This window comes from Chrysemys picta, chromosome 11 (assembly GCF_011386835.1).
Source record: "Chrysemys picta bellii isolate R12L10 chromosome 11, ASM1138683v2, whole genome shotgun sequence".
NCBI classification, from domain to species: Eukaryota; Metazoa; Chordata; order Testudines; family Emydidae; genus Chrysemys; species Chrysemys picta.
Window position 1 is genome coordinate 5,812,548 of NC_088801.1, and position 16,499 is coordinate 5,829,046.

Genomic DNA, 16,499 nt, shown 5'->3' on the forward strand with positions numbered 1-16,499 from the left:
TGACATATTCTCTCTCTCTGCTCCCGCCCACTTATATGCCCCCCTGTTACTGTAGCATCTGACCGCCTATATATAGGTGTGGCAGAATTTGATTTTTAAAATAATTCTGATGGATATCAATGTTTATTTTTCACCTTTTTTTCTATTGTTACCTATTTAATTTCTCACCATTGCGGGAAATGATGGTGGGGAACAGAAGGAAATTATTTGACGACAGTAGACATTGAGATTCAAAAACTTCAAGCTTTATAATCATTAAAACACAAATTGTCAACATCAAATGTCAAAATATGCAAAGTAAATATCCTTAAATCAAACTGTAAGAAGTTCAGAAGCAGCACTTGTCTCTCTTTGCCTAGCTGTACATTTTGTTTATTACGGGTGGAAATATTTCCCCCCTCAGTTTGAGTACGGTGAAATTGACGTTTGCCGATATTTACCTATAAAAATATAAGCCTTCCAAGCTATATATGTGAGTGTGAGTGGTAATGATTACCCGAGCATCTCTGAAAACCTCACCTGCACTCTGCTCACTAATTAATCTCCCTTGGGGCTGCTCCTAACATAGCAAACGTCTGAGCAGTGATCAAACAGCTGACTTACAAATGACATCCTGCTACAGAAATCTTTCTTTATAGGTGCAACCATTGTGCGGGAGAGGGGGATACATCCCTTTCAAAATTTTACTATCTCAGCGACATCCTCAATGCTGCTGCAAAACTCATGAATTTTCACGTGTGGCCCACTCCAACTTTTTTTTAAGGATAAGGGGGCTGTTGACCCTTTACTGAAACTTAGGGGGTTTTCTTGGTTGGCCTTTTCCAAATACCCAGAGAAAGGGGAAGGGCCAAAGAGGAGTCAGGAAGGCAACAGGTCTGCAGGGCTGATGAGGGGATGCCAGCACTCCAAGTGAGCTAGATTGATAGGACGGGCAGGCCAACGAGGGAGTCATAGAACCTAGGGCTGGTCCTCTGGGTGAGCTGGGGAGAGTGCAGCAGCCCCGAGGCGGAGGGGCCACAATCAGAGCAACAGAGACCAGCTACACCAATGGTGAGCCAGGACCAAGCTACAGAGGAGAGCCCCGGGGCCAGAGTTGGGATAGAGAAAGGGCTATTGTGCCACAAGTAAACTGGAGCCGCACGCAGTACGTGGCTGTGGAGAATGAGCTGGGTCCTTGGGAAGAGAAGGACCAGCAGTGGGGGATGTCACCAGATGAGAGGACCTTGCAGGCCAGACTTGGAGGGGGGGTGCGACCCCCAAGGGCAGAGCCGATGCTGGGGAGAAGGGTCCTGCCCCTTAGAGCCTGAGGCCATGTAGCCACCACCAGAGCGGGTGTCTTACCCCTGGAATCACTGCAGGCTGTGAATTGTCTTGATTTCCAGAGACCATTCTTTACGATGTCCCCATGCCATAGCGCTGGGTTTCATTCGCCATCTCAGTTTTCCCCTTATGGTTTTACAGTTGCTGTTTAGCAAATTGCATGTGGTTTAAACTCAATGAAGCAATCACTGGGCCAGGGAAGTGACTGGTTAGGAGAAAATACCCTGAGTGGAGACACTGTCCTAAGTGATGCATGATGAGACTTGCGGGTTAAGCCCCTACGGTTCCTGGGCCCAACTTTATCGGGGTTACGAGGATTCTGCTACATGGGAGAGAGGAAGAGAAGTCCTCGAGGCCAGGCAGGCACAAGGAAGTTGGCTCAGGGAGTCAGATCCTTTCACCATCAGATTACTCCAGTATAGTATAGAAACCAGGAAAATTCCCCCCAACAGCACGACTGTTCCCCTGCTTCCATACAGCTGTTCCTCCTTTTTTTCTCTCAGATATGGAATTTCTTTCCCTCTTCCTAGAAATCACATTGGTCTGAGGAATAGGGTAGGCAATATTCAGTCTTGGAACAGTGATATTCAGAACGATTTCATCAGCCCAGACCTGCTTCGTTAGCAACAAGAGCTGGTCAGAAGTTTTCTGATAGAATGTTTTTCTGTTGGGAAAATACAGATTCATCAAAACTGAAACTTTCTGAGGGAACGTGTCGATTTCCATGACATTTTATGTAGGGAAAAAATGGAAAAGAAGCATTTTGATAAGAACATTAAGATTTTTCATTAAAAGGTTAATTTTTGTTTATTTTATATTACAATCTATAACAGAATATACAATAATTTTATAAAGTAAAAAATCAAATTAAAAAGTTAAATTTCATTCAAAATGTTACAGTTGATCCCAAACCATTTTTTTAAAGAATATTTTGTTTCATGGGAAATGTTGAAATTTTGGTTTTTGTTCTGATTCAGAATTTTTTCCCCACAGAACTTAAATTCTGGTTCCCGAGCAGCCAGACACGGTACTTTATTAAATACACCTCTACCTTGATATAACGCGACCTGATATAACACGAATTCAGATATAACGCGGTAAAGCTGTGCTCTGGGGGGGGGTGGGGGAACTGCGTACTCTGGTGGATCAAAGCAAGTTCAATATAATATGGTTTCACCTATAACGTGGTAAGATTTTTTGGCTCCCGAGGACAGCGTTATATCGAGGTACAGGTGTATACAGAAAGGCCATTGTTACATGTTGAGGCTATTGGTGAGTAACAAGGTCATCCCAAACAGAGCTGCTTGGAATTATTTTTAGGCAGAAAAATTAAATTAATTTTTTTTCATTTTTCAAATTTGTCATAAGATTTTTTCAATTTTTGTGTGTGAAAACACTGAAAACCTGGAAACTTTCCCGTTTGTAGCAAGAATACATAGAAAAAAATCACTTTAAAATCAAACATCTTTGGTCATTTTCAGACCAAACATCCTTCTTTTACAGGGTTACTGGTCCAATGGATAGGGGGGAAGTGGTGTAGATATGATATATCTTGATTTTAGTAAGGCTTTTGACACAGTCCCCACATGACATTCACATAAGAAAGCTAGAGAAATTTGGTCTAGATGAAAGTACTATAAGGTGGGGTGCAAAACTGGTTGAAAATCATACTTAAAGAGTAGTCATCAATGGTTCGCTGTCAAACTGGAAGGACATATTCTAGTGGCATCCTGCAGGGTCAGTCCTGGGTCGGGTCTATTCAATATCTTCATTAATGACTTGGCTAATGGAGCGAAGTACATGCTTATAAAATTAGTGGATGACACCAATCTGGGAAGGGTTACAACACTTTGGAGTACAATTAATAAATCAAAATGATCTTGACAAATTGGAGAATTGGTCTGAAATCAACAAGATGAAATTAAGTAAAGACAAATGCAAAATATTACATTGAGGAAGGGAAAATCAAATGGAATAACTGGCTAGGCAATCGTACTGCTGAAAAGGATCTGTGGGCTCTAGTCAATCACAAATTGAATATGAGTCAACAATGTCATAGGAAAGGCACTGAAGGTAATTGTCCCAGTTGGAACTAGTGAAGCTACAGCGCATTTATGTCCAGCTTTGGGTGTGGATAAATTGGAGACACTCTAGAGGAGAGCAACAAAACCCATAAAAGGTCTAGAAAACCTGACCTAAGAGGAAAGGTTAAAAAAACTGGGCTTGTTTAGTCTTAAGAAAAGAAGACTGAGAGGGGACCTGATAACAATCTTCAGATATGGTAAAGGCTGTTATAAAGAGGATGGTGGTCGATTGTTCTCCATGCCCACTGAAGGTAGGAGAGGAAGTAATGGGTTTAATCTGCAGCAAGGGAGATTTAAGTTAGATATTAGGGAAAAACTTTCTAACTATAAGTGTAGTTAAGCGCTGGAACAGGCTTCCAATGGAGGTTGTGGAATCCCTGTTATTGGAGGTTTTTAGGAATAGGTTAGACCTGTCAGGGATGGTCTATGTTTACTTGGACTCTTGAGGTCCCTTCCAGCCCTACCTTTCTATGATTCTATGATTTTCAGCTTATGGCAAGTGAAAGTCTCTCTCTCTTTTTTATGAAAACCTGAAAAATGTCCATGAAAATTGTTCTTTTCTGCTACAAAAAAGCCTTTTTCCACTGAACCCCGCCCCTGCAACAATTTGATCAACAATTGCCAAACAGCTCTAATCCAAACATAAATGCTGATCAAACTTTCCTATTGTAAGCAGAGTTAGGATGAGCTCTACCCTGACATCTGGTGGTGAATTATGGCGAGTGTGGAAAAGAACTCCAGGGGCTGATCTTGTTTGCATAGGCACATCCACTCGCCTGGCATGAAACAACAGCAACTGAAAGTGGTTACTTTGGCTGGTGTGGGATCCCCAGTTTTCTCTGTTATTGGGGCAGGAAGAATAAAGTTTTGTTATCCTGATTCTGTGAATCAAGGCCAGTGGAACTGTTGTATGACAGAAGGACTGAGTGAGTCCTTCACCATTACCTAAGTAGCACTTGCTTGACAAGGGGCATGGGTTACAAAACCCAGTGAATTGAGAGAGGATGGGGACAGATATTTGTACCTGATGGTATGGGGCCCCCCTCTGAAGGTTTGAAACACCAATTGTATTACTGCCTCTCTCCACTGTTGAATGTCAGAGCTAATTTTGATTCCATTAGGAGTCTAGTTACAGGCTACTGAGCTGAATTCACTTTGGGCCAATGGTGCACTAGCACTGGGGCTCCCCTACTATGAGCTGAAACTGCTAAGAGCTGAAATCACAAAAGAGCTAAAGTTATTAAGAGCTGAGATCACTGAGTGCTGTGTTAACTAGTGGGGGAGCCTGAAGCTATATTGCTAAGCAGCTGGTGGAGCAATTTGTGGGGACGACTGGAGGCGCAGCGAGCGGCACGGAACCTTGCAGGGATGGCTGGAGCGGCTCACAGGTCGGTGAGCGAAGCGGAGCAGTTTGTGGGATGGCAGGAAGTGGACTGGCTCATGGTGAAGGCTGTGGCAGAACCCCACGGAGAGATGGCCAGCCGGCCTCGGATCACGTAAGGTGCCCCTTAACACCCTGCGTGCCCCCCCCTTTTTACTCTGGGGCTGCACTGACCAGGGACAGAGACTTTGAGGTCTGTTGGACTTTTGGGACTTTGGGTGGTTGCTGGACCCAAGAGACTTTGGGGGTGTTGGACTCTGGGGACTCTGGGTGATTTTTGGGTCGCTGGATTCAAGAACCAAAGGGAAAGGACACAGCCCAATTTGCTGGGGTGGGTTTTTTGCTCGTGGTTTGTGTTATGAATCCTGTTTGTGGTGTTTTTCCAATTTAATGCTGATGTCGTTTACCTCATGTTATTAAACATTTTCTGTTACACTCAGACTCCGTGCTTGCAAAAGGGGAAGTATTGCCTCTTAGAGGCACCCAGGGGGTGGTATGTAATTGTCCCAGGTCACTGGGTGGGGGCTCGAGCCGGTTTTGCATTGCGTTATTGAAACGGAACCCCTAGATACAGAACCCGGCCCTTGTTGCTGCCAACTTAGATGGGCAGAAGAGTTACACTATAGTTACAAGGCCTCTTGTGTGAGCTCTATATTGCAGTGCACGGAACTGGTCGAAAAATGGAATCCGATTTTGGTGAGAAAATTCCAAATGTCAACATTGATTTGGTTTTGTTCTACAGTGCTGCCACTCACACTGCTTTTATATGGATTTACTCCCCTGACTCTGGTGGAGTTGTATCTAATTTACACCAGGATGAGTGAGAGGGAAAAGGAGCCACATGGATATCCATATGAAATATCCCTCTCCCTTTGGTGGCCCTTGTCAAAGAAAGATGAAGTTGATAAAGTGACAGCAGAGAGAAGGAAAGAATCTGCAGCTGGTTCTCATGACTGATGACTAGTAATTATTACTCTTGAAGAGCCAGCAGCATTGACTTGCCAGTGTGAACTCTCTCTCTGACTTGTTTACCTCATACATTTCTGCTACACCAGAGGAATGCCTTTTGAAGCAGAAGATAACAATACAGAAGTCACTAAAATGGCATTAGTGACTTTCCAGCAGCATTACAGCACCTCTGGGATTTAAAGCAGAATTCACTGATATGTAGCCTCCCGACAGTGTTAGAAGTGATTTGATTTGTGTCTCTTTCAAATACAACTCCACCACATTGTTCGTCCTTTCTACCCCAACGGATGGAATTTATTGCTCATAAACGATGCAAAGACAAGGCAGGTACATGGTTCAGGAAATATTTGGGGGCCTGGGTTTTGTTGTCATCATTCTTCAGCATGTGTGTTGGTTGGTATTAAATTCAATTATAACCTTTCAAATAAAATGCATTCCTCATTAGTAAATTGGGGGCACTGGATGGTTAAGGAACTGGGGTTTTGAGCCTTTCACTTCTAGATTCTCCCTTCAAATCTAATCCAATTTGGTAGCTACTAAAAGGTGTTACCAGTTGATGCTGTATGTGAAGTGAGGTGGTAGATCTCAGTGCAGTTCTCGGTGAAAAGGTGTCCACTTCAGCAAAACTGCCAACAGTTTTTAGCCCTGTTTTGCCCTTTTGTTGGCAATCTCTTCAGGGAAGCCAAGATTATGGAGACTGGACTAATCTCTTGCCTACTGGAGGAAGAAGGTTCTTTCATGAAGTGTCACAGCTTTTTCTGTTTCCAGTCCCAGAACGGATGGGATGGGGGGAAACACCCCACAATTTCTTTTGAAAGCTCAAAAGATTATTTGGTTTGGATTAGTCCAAGCTTTGGGTGAATCCCTAAGGTACCTAATACGGACAAGGAAGGATGCTGGGTCTGTTGGGAATGTGAAGATGAGAAGATGCACTCTTCAAATGACACAGCTGTTTTCTTGGCTTCTGCTTATGAGAGGGAAACTTTGAAGTTGGAAGGAAAGTGTATTCTTTCTGAACTCTCTTTACTTATCTTCACAGAAGTTTCCATGTGCCCTGAAGCTAATTACGATGATAATAAGAAAATCAGTAGGCCAGCTGGAGGTCCAATCTATTAGGAGTGGACAACAGAAGGGCAATACCGCAATAGGTGAAACCATTCAATGGATTCGCATGGAAATTGGCCAACACTCAAAGGGGTTGGGGTGGAGGGAAGGAAGCACGTCAATCAAGTAGACACGGCATGACATCTTAAGCAGCCTATTGATCTCCCGTTCAGAATTCATGCAGGGCGACTCCTTGTCATAAAACATTCAGCAGCCAAAATCAATAAAAGCCGTGGAGCACTGAATCATGTTGCTTCAAAGTCGTACTTGAAAAAATCACTGCTACTCAAATGTCACCAGGGCACTGGTTTGAATTGGAACCAAGGTTGGCAATTTCAATAATAAGTGTTTGTTTCCTATTTTTCAGAGGGGGAGCCCAGCTGTAAAGCAAAAGGGCCTGGGTTCAGCCATCTGACAGGGAATCTATATTATTTCCCTCTCTCTTTATAGAGCAGATGTGAGGATTAGAGAGAGAGAAAACTAGCCTGCCATGAAACGTTCCCTGAGACTGAACTTGCCAGAAGTTGCCTGAGTTTGCCCAACCTCTGCAGTTTTCCCACTAAAAACGCAGGCCTGCAAATGAATGGGGATCCTTAAAAGGCGGGTGAAGGCTGATGACATTCTGGTTAGAGACATTTCTGCCCATTATGTCATTTCCTGTACTGCTTTCCACCCTGTAATTCTTTCCAGTGGCCAATTCCTAAACACAGCACACAGCCTGGGAAGATCTGAGGGCTGTGTGTGGCGGGGAGGGCAGGGTGTGTGAAAAGGAAGCCCGTCTCCAAGGTCATAAAGCTTGCCCATGGCAGCTACTGTGGTCTCCAGGCTGCAGTAGACCTGCAGCCCCTCTAATGGAGATCCAGGCATCAGGGGATTTATCAGCTCCATCCCACCAAATCTCCCTGCATTCTTTACTCAAGGGAGTCCACTTGGAGTTGTGCTTTGTGGCACAGAGAGGTCTGGGGGACAAGGCCCTCAGAGGTTGCCTGCTTCTCCACTCCTCCCCACCCCTTGCAGTGGGACCTGACTGTAACAAAGGCCTCTATCATTAAACATGGGCCTGAGTCACAAAAGGAAAATACCCCATCATGTGGCTCTGAATCCAGTGGCTCCTGGCACATTCACCATTTCCAGCACATCTCGCACATTGTATGCAAAGTGGAGGGGTACAGGTGAGGGCAGCATTTGCTCCTAGGGAACATACTAGTATGAATCCTGGATAAGAACATAAGAACGGCCAGACTGGGTCAGACCTAAGGTCCATCTAGCCCAGTATCCTATCTACAGACAGTGGCCAGTGCCAGGTGCCCCAGAGGGAATGAACAGAACAGGGAATCATCAAGTGATCCATCCCGTCGCCCATTCCCAGCTTCTGGCAAACAGAGGCTAGGGACACCATCCCTGCCCATCCTGGCTAATAGAGCTCTGTTTCTTCAGAGGAATTAATCCATGCCCTGAAGACAATGACTTCCATTATTGGATCAGACAGGGGACCAGGGATTCAGGAGGGGAATAGGCATCACTAAGTGATGGGCTCATAAAAACAAATGATCTTTTGTCATGCCAGTGCACTGAAATGGGCACTAAAGAAATACGAGAAACATGGGATCAAACGCAGCAGCCTCTGAAGTCAAAGGGAGTTTTGCCATTGACTTCAATGGGACTCATGGTTTATATAAGAAGGTGTGTCTCTCAAAATGCTGCGAACTCTTAGGGTCTGTAACCCTCTAAGCTTAGAAATAAACAACCCGCAACGTTGTCCTTAGCGTGCTTGTTGTAGTTGGAAGGTACTGCCTGTGTGTCTCATCCAGGTTGTTATGCGGTGCTGATCACTGTGATATCTGACTGAACATTTTGGGCTGAGAGCGATAATATAGTTGCACTGAGGAATATTCTGAAGGTACTTTTATCACCAGTCAATGAGCCACAAACTTCCTTTTAAAAAAAGGAACAGATGGCACTGGCAAAATACGATGGGCGGGATTGTGCCCACAGGCTTGCCCATGGTTAGCTGACGGTGCGGAGTCAGAACCCCCCAGGGGGCACCTCCAAGGTGCACAGAGCCCCCAGAATGAGGGCAGGATACAGGATTGGTCTACACCGGTGGCAGTGTGCAGAATACAGACACTGCACGGCCAGCTAGCATGGATATAATGGCAGTGTAGACGGTGAAACATGGCTGAGGCAAGCAGAGTAGAGTGTCCTACAAGGCTGAACCCCCAGGGTATATAGCCCACACAGCTCTCTACATGCTCAGGCAATGCCTCCCATGTCAGCACCGCTACATGACCACCTTACTAGCACTCAGGGCCTAAGCCCTTTGGGGCAGGGGTTTTCTTCCTGTTTTGTGTTTGCGCAGGACTGAGCAGAACGGGATCCTGGCCCATCACGAGGGCTCCTAAGGTGCCACGATAATAATATTTTTTAGCAGTGTAGTTGCCTCCCTGCTGCTGGAGCCTTTTGCTACCCTGTGGAGCAACACAGAGTAGTGAGTGTGGACGCACTGTGTGGTGTAGCTCCACATACCCTATGAGCTGCTGCTAGTGTAGACAAGGTGTGAGAGGGTGCAGTGTGCACTGCCCTCTGCTGGCTGGCTGAACACAGAGCAGGTCTATGACTCTTCCTCTACCCCATCCAGCTTAGGGATGGCTTGCTTGCAATAGGGTGCCATCCTTGAGCTCAGGTGAGCGCATGTACTGCCCTTGGGGGAGTGCACATCCTCCCCATCTTTGGGGACCTAAACCCGGGGCTGAGCTCCTCTCTAGCTCTATCTGTCCATGTTCAAAATACCCTTCTTACCCCCATGCCATGTTAGCTAAACAGTAGTAACAGTGCTAATGGGTGCTCTCTCAGTCACTACCTGGTACAGGCTCCCGGCCTGCTCCCGCTGAGGTGAGTTGGACCAGGACTGGGCACCATGACCATGTTACTATCACTCAGGGTCTAAGCCCCTTGGGGCAGGCTTTCTTCTTGTTCTGTGGTTGTGCAGCCCCTAGCACAATGGGGTCCTGGCCCTTAACTAGGGCTCCTAGGTGCCATGATAATCCAAATAAATAAAATAATAATAGAGACTCCAGGCCTGCTTCTACTGTGGTGAGTAGATTGGGCCCCATACCATGTCAAATAGTCATTATCAGGCTAATAATGATTGAGGGGGCCTGGGCTGCTGCTGTTACAGTTCCTTCTTCCCCTCCACTCCCCAGTCTTTTACAGTCTTGAAGAAAACATTGTTTTTGTCTGAGGAGAGTATCAAGTCTTTAGCAGAGTGGAGGGCTCATTAAATCCAAATAGCAGCAAGATTTTCAACAGCTTTTGTGGTAAGCAGCTGTGGAAAACAAAAAGGAAAAGAGGGAGGAACCCTCCCTCATCTTGACTGTTGCTTGGAGATAGAGATAAAGAGCAACCCAGCTCCTTTATTGTGTATAAGCTGCTGTTAATTCACCACTGAGTTCATAATCACCCTGACTAGGTAGCTGCACCGCAGAGACACAACTGGGTCCCGGGCTTTATAGCGCAGAGGATAAATTGAATACAATGCTGCGACCAAAACCAAAACAAAACAGCAAGTGCTATATTTCAGCTGCATTAATAGGAACATCACGTAAAGAGGTGAGGGAGTTATTCTGCTCAGGGTACCGGCTAGTCCTCAACTGAGGAAGACAGAGCTCACTTTTGGGCAGTGCGGCTTTGAAAAGAGAAAACTGGTAAGGAGAGCAACCACAATGCTAAAACTGGTGGTGAGTGAGATCAAGAGCAAATGGGAGCATTTGGTCCAGGGAACTGAAGGGGGGTAAAGGGATTAAATAAAGGTTTTGAAGGAGGGCAGGGAGCTAGTATTCCACAGCAGAAAAAATCTGGGGGTTATAGCGGAACACAAATTGTATATGAGACAATAGTGTTGAGAAAAAGGCAAATGACTTTCTGGGATGTATTACAGAGGTGTTGGATGCAAGACATGGGAGGCAATTCTTCCACTACTCAGCATCGGTGAGCTTCGGCTGAAGTGGTGTGTCCAGTTTTGGGCACCACACTTTAAGGAGGATATGGACAAATTGGAGAGAGTCCAGAGGAGAGCAACAAAAATGATTAAAGGTTTAGAAAACCTGACCCATGAGGAAGAGTTGAAAGGATTGAATTAAAGTGGATGTTTATTGAAAGGATAACTCCTGATGTCCCCTTGGTGGTGGGACCAAAGCACTGGGGTGATGGGTGCCCTAGAAATACCTCAGACAGACAGACGGACAATCAGTCCAAGCCTCCATCCAAACCCATATTTGAACCCCAGTTGTAAACAGTCGATAGACTATTCTTGCCCCCAGAAATGGATTAATCCTTTAATGGGCCTGGATAGGCTGTTTGAAGTACTCTAGCTCAGATCCAAGGATCTGTTTCAAATATGCCTTGTCTGACCCTCCCTGTTGTACCTTAAACAAGATCTTTACCTTGATGTTTACTCTCTATTTTCTCCTCTCTGCTGGGGGAGTAAAACTGCAGTAACTGGCATGCAAACCAAGCTGGTTTCCTCTATGCCTCAAGGATTAGCTAGCAGACCAGATGTTGTGACACCTATCAGATGGATTTCCACTTTCTGGCTGACTACTAAGCAAAACCTTCTTTGTCATTCCCTTGTCAGCTGTATTTGGGATCTCTCGGGTTTCAAGGTCATGCAGAGAGTCATGTTTATCCCATCCAAGGGTATGAGTTAGTTGGCAAACCCACTTCTTTGTTCCCTGAGAAGTTAGCTATGGTACTTACATTGATAACCTACCAGAGCTATCAAAACAAGAGGATACTGAAAAAGTACACTGAAAAATGTAATGGGATCTTAGGATGATTCCCTGTTTTCTACTGTAGGAGCAATAACAGGGCATCCAAATCCTGCATATGGACACTCAGATCAATATGTCATGACATGGTCATTTACGGCTCAGTGTTACTCAGCACAGGAGTGTGGAGTGTTGTGTGTTGTGGGAAGTGGGAAGCAGGATAAGTGGGAAGCAGGATAAGGAATGCAGGGTAACTTAGTCCCTCATTCACTCAGTCCCTCATTCACGAGAACACAGCTGTAAGATTGCCATAGAGTTGCCATTGAGTACTTCATTTGCATGATGAAGTTTGCCCTTAAGTCAATGTGGTCATTCTCCACCCATGAGCTTCCCCTTTTCTATTCTATGAAATTGCAAATGTAACCCCCCAGGAGATGACCTAGATTCCTGGGGTTCTGTCTGCTGGCAGCTCAGGGAGAGGCCCTGTCCCTGGTAGGGAGGGGGAGCCAAGGCAGACTCAGAGTCCGCCCAGCAACCAATAGGGAGTGAGATGCCGCTCCCAGGGAGCTCAGGAAAGGGGAGAAGTCATTTTTTTTAGTCAGTCTGGAGCCAACCAGGGCAAGGGCAGGACTGGCTGTGTGGGGAGCTGGGGAGTCCCAGGCCTGCATGCAGGGTTCCCCCTGAGAACTGGCCTCTAGGGACCTGAAAGCAAGATCCCTCAGCTGGGCTTTTCCCTCTCCACTGATGATTCCCAGTTTGTAGAGTTTTGCTGGGAAACTTCCCCAGCCAGGCTGAGTTCGCCCTCCAGCTCCCTAGGGGAGACCAGTCCCCACATGGTCAGCTCTGCTCCTGCTGCTAATCCAGGGCTGCTGCCTGCTGTGTGTGTGTGTCTGGACGCTGGGCTAGGAGACGACAGTTGGATCTTAGTACAGTTCTGTAACCTGCACCTTGAGCCCTGCACCCCTTTGTGGTGAGGGGAAATCCTGGGACCGAAGCAGCCTGACTCCTGCCCGAAGAGGATCCCGGCCAGCAGAGATCAGCCCCTCTGCAGTGACCGAGGGGTCTAGAGTCAGCTCTGAACCTGAGGATCATTCATGGAGTTTGTGAGTGCACCATCTTTTAGTTAGTCAGGGAATTTGTGTTGGGGACCCTCTACTCCCTGAACGGTGTCCTCAAGCCAGGGAGTGAGGGTTTGGGGGTTTTATAACCTGCTGCATATTAAACATGTGGAGGGACTTACCACCTCCTCCCACTTGTGAGTCCTTTGGACTGTACTGAACCCAGTCAGCCACACTGCTAAACCACTGCAGAGAAAAATTTTGTGATCATAGGTCATCAAGGGTAGGGCTACCATATTTCCACAATCAAAAAAGAGGACACTGGGGGGGGGGGGAAGCCCTGCCCTAGCCCCATCCCACCCCACCCCCATCCACTCCCTCCCACTTCCCACCCCCTGACTGCCCCCCTCAGAACCCCAACCCCCCTGCTTCTTGTCCCCTGACTGCCCCCTGCTGAGAACCCTCCTAGGACCCTACCTGTCCCGACAGCCCCGACCCTTATCCACTCGCATGGGTGGCAGGGTTGTAGAAATTTTGGTGGTGCCCAGAAACCCCCCCCCACCTGCCTAAGGCTCTGGGAGGGGGGTTGGGTGGGTGGAAGAGGTCTGGGGTGCAGGTCCTGGGCTGGGGATTAGGGTGCAGGAGGGGTGCAGGGTACAGGTTCTGGGATAGAGTTTGGGTGCTGGGTGCAGGCTCTGGGCTGGGGCAGGGGGTGGGTGTGCAGGAGGGGGTGAGGGGTGCAGGCTCTGGGATGGAGTTTGGGGGTGGGAGGCGGTGCAAAGGGAGGGGGTGCAGGCTTTGGGAGGGAGTTTGAGGGCAGGAGGGGGTGTGTGGGAAGGGGGGAGGGGGTTTGGGAGGGAGTTTGGGGATAGGAGGCGATGCAGGGATGAGGGTTGGGGCTGAGGATGAGGGATTCATGATGCAGAAGGGGGTTCAGGGCTGGGGCAGAGGATTAGGGTGTGGGGGGCTGAGGGCTGGGGCTGAGGGGTTTGGGGCGTTGGAGAGGCTCAGGGCTAGGGTGGAAGGGCAGGGTAAGGGCAGCCTGTCTTCCCATTAGTGGATGGGGGCACTAGGACCCGGGGGCAGCAGACAGCAGTTGCTGCTGGCTCTGGCAGTACAAGCAGACAAGGGAGAGGACTGGGGGTGGGCCCACGGGGGGGGGGACATGCGGAGGCGGGGTGGTAGGTGGAGGCCGGGGACCCATCCAACACTCCCCGGCTCCCTGACTGCCCCCCCGGACTCCCCTTACCATTCTGGCTCCACGTGTTTGCAAAACACGCTGCCCGGTGGGTCGGTTTGTGTGTTACACAGGGCTGCAGACAGAGGGAGTGGGGGAGCGGGGAGGGCTCTGGCTGCTGGAGGCCAAAGGGAGAGGGTCAATCAGCCCAGCCGCCCAATCAGCAGCTGCACTCTGCATGGCGGGGAGGGAGGGAGGTGAGGGAGAAAACCCCCCCGGACATTTTAACCTTGTTACCAATTCCTCCCAGACGGCTATTTAGAGGCACAAAAGCCGGCCATGTCCGGGGAAATATGGACGGATGGTAACCTAATCAAGGGCCCCAACAAAGTACGCGTACCAACGCGACACTGATCTTACATTTGCTACATCAAGTCATGTGACTGGGGAAAGTCATGGGTATTATCAGCGTGGGCACCGGTGACCCTAAAAATAGTGTTTTCCCCTGTTATGTTATATTTGTCTCCTATTTAATATAATTATTGTGGTGAATATATTGTATGTGTTTGTGTTATTTCTTGAAAGTCTCCAACTATCTGGCAAGTAAGTGGGGATTACCCTGTGGTTAGAATTTTCCTCCCAAGCTGCCCTGGTGACCCTGCGATTAAGAAACAAGGGGGGTGGAGGCACTGCCAAATAAATTCATAGGAAAAAATCAAGAAGATATACCCTGCTGAGTGGGTGGCGGGTTCCAGAAGAACCCAGACCTGTCCATCAAAACCTGTAAGCCGATTGGCATTAGAGAAGGTAACTGGGTGGAGAGGGGGCGCTACACAAATAAGGCAGTGTGAGTGCAGTGGGCTGGAGAATTAGCCTTGCCCAGGCTGGAGGATTATGCCTAGTGCTAAACCTTACTTGCACCTGTGGGTAGCCTCCACTCGCATTTGGGCTGGAGTATGATGAATGGAACCTCTTGCAGTACACGGATCACAGATCTGTAGGACCAAGATCGAAATAGGTTTAAGTGGGAATTTGCAGGATTTGGATGTTCTGTTAAGATGCCCACATTTGAGAGTTAGATACACATTGCCACTGCCAAATTCTTCTTATAGACTGTGACGCGCACTTATCGTAGAATAACCTTGTGGCCTTTTGTAGCACTTTTCATCCCAGGATCTCCAAGTGCTTTCCAAAGGGAAATGAAGTAAGCCTCACATCATCCCTATGAGGAAGAGAATTAAAGCCAGAGGATTAAGGCCAGTTTGGAAATGTGTCAAAACCAACATGGTGACTCCCCATAGTGTAATATGCTCTCAGCAGGAAATGCTTCTCAATAGGCAGGTAGCTGCATTCTGTACTAACTTGAGTTTTCATTTGTTCTTAAGGTCTAGCCCCCTGTACACTGTGTTAGATTGGCTTTGCTTTTAGTTGCATTATTTGGCTATTGTTTGCTTGTACTGCGCCCCGAGCAATTCGGTGGCAAGGCAAGGGGACTGGACTCGATGACCTCTCGAGGTCCCTTCCAGTCCTATAATCTATGATTCTATGATTATTATAATAGAGATAACTGAAGACATGGGTGGATAGCTAGCTGAAATTTTCTTAGACACATGCTCAACCCACAACGTTTCGATCCAGGTTTAGATCTGAATGTTCAGCATCCCAGAGCTCGTGGCTGTTTGGAACTGGGATTTTGGCTCCGCCCATTATAAAAAGGTTGGTGTCAGCGGTCAGATTCAGATCCAGGTTCCGATTTCGAATACACTTGTATTGGATTCCAGTGGAGTGGTCGTTCCTAGACTTGGACTTTGTGGTGAACTTGGTCCAGTTTTTGCTCATCCTTGCTTTGTGTAGCAAGCACTAGGGTGACCAGACAGCAAGTGTGAAAAATCGGGACAGTGGGTGGGAGGAGAGGGGGTAATAGGAGCCTATATAAGAAAAAGACCCAAAAATCGGGACTGTCCCTATAAAATCGGGACATCTGGTCACCCTAAAGCTGGCATTGAAAGCAGGTTTGTCCCTTGTCTCACTGGGGCTGGTAGTGCTGCAGCCAATGTCCTCAGACCCTAAGCACCTCACGTTTCTTTCAGTGACTGTCTGGCGGGGGGAGTGATGTTGACCCACTCTGGAGGGAGCTAGACCAAGTACTTGCTGGAAGAAAAGTCACTGTGACATGGTGCTTCTGAGGGTTGGTGGAATGAGAGGGGGAAATCAGAGACATCTCAGAGCCCTGAACCCCCAGAGGAAAAGAAGGAAATCAGGTGAGAGGGGCTGCAGTGATGATAAGTGAGATCATAAATATGGTTAAATTATAATGTATGGGTCTATAAACCTAACGTGGTCTGTTCCATTGAGACTGCAGGAACTGGAGAAATAAATGTGTTCTAGCAACCAAATAGACAAAAAACAGTGGGACACCAGGATATCTAATTCCTTCCTTCTGTAACCAGAGTATGCCCTTCATCTCTCCACAGTCTTCTAAAGTGGTGCCAGGGGCAAAAAGAGTCAAGCCATCAATACAGGCATAATTGGGTAGAATCCGAGCACCCTGGCTCTGGGTGTCGGTGTACCACAGCTTGCTTCAAATACTCTCCTAGCTTTGGCTACACACAATGAACTTCCGGTTCCTGTGACTCTCTT

General features: G+C 47.3%; 1 long non-coding RNA gene across 1 annotated transcript in view; it reads right to left on the reverse strand.

Moving 5' to 3' along the window:
* Positions 1–229: 229 nt before the first annotated feature.
* LOC135974296 (uncharacterized) overlaps positions 230–16,499 on the reverse strand; it is a 28,614-nt gene continuing 12,344 nt past the window's right edge. Inside the window, exon 3 of the long non-coding RNA XR_010591509.1 lies at positions 230–1,984. This is a non-coding gene — a long non-coding RNA (uncharacterized LOC135974296). The remainder of the gene's footprint in view (positions 1,985–16,499) is intronic.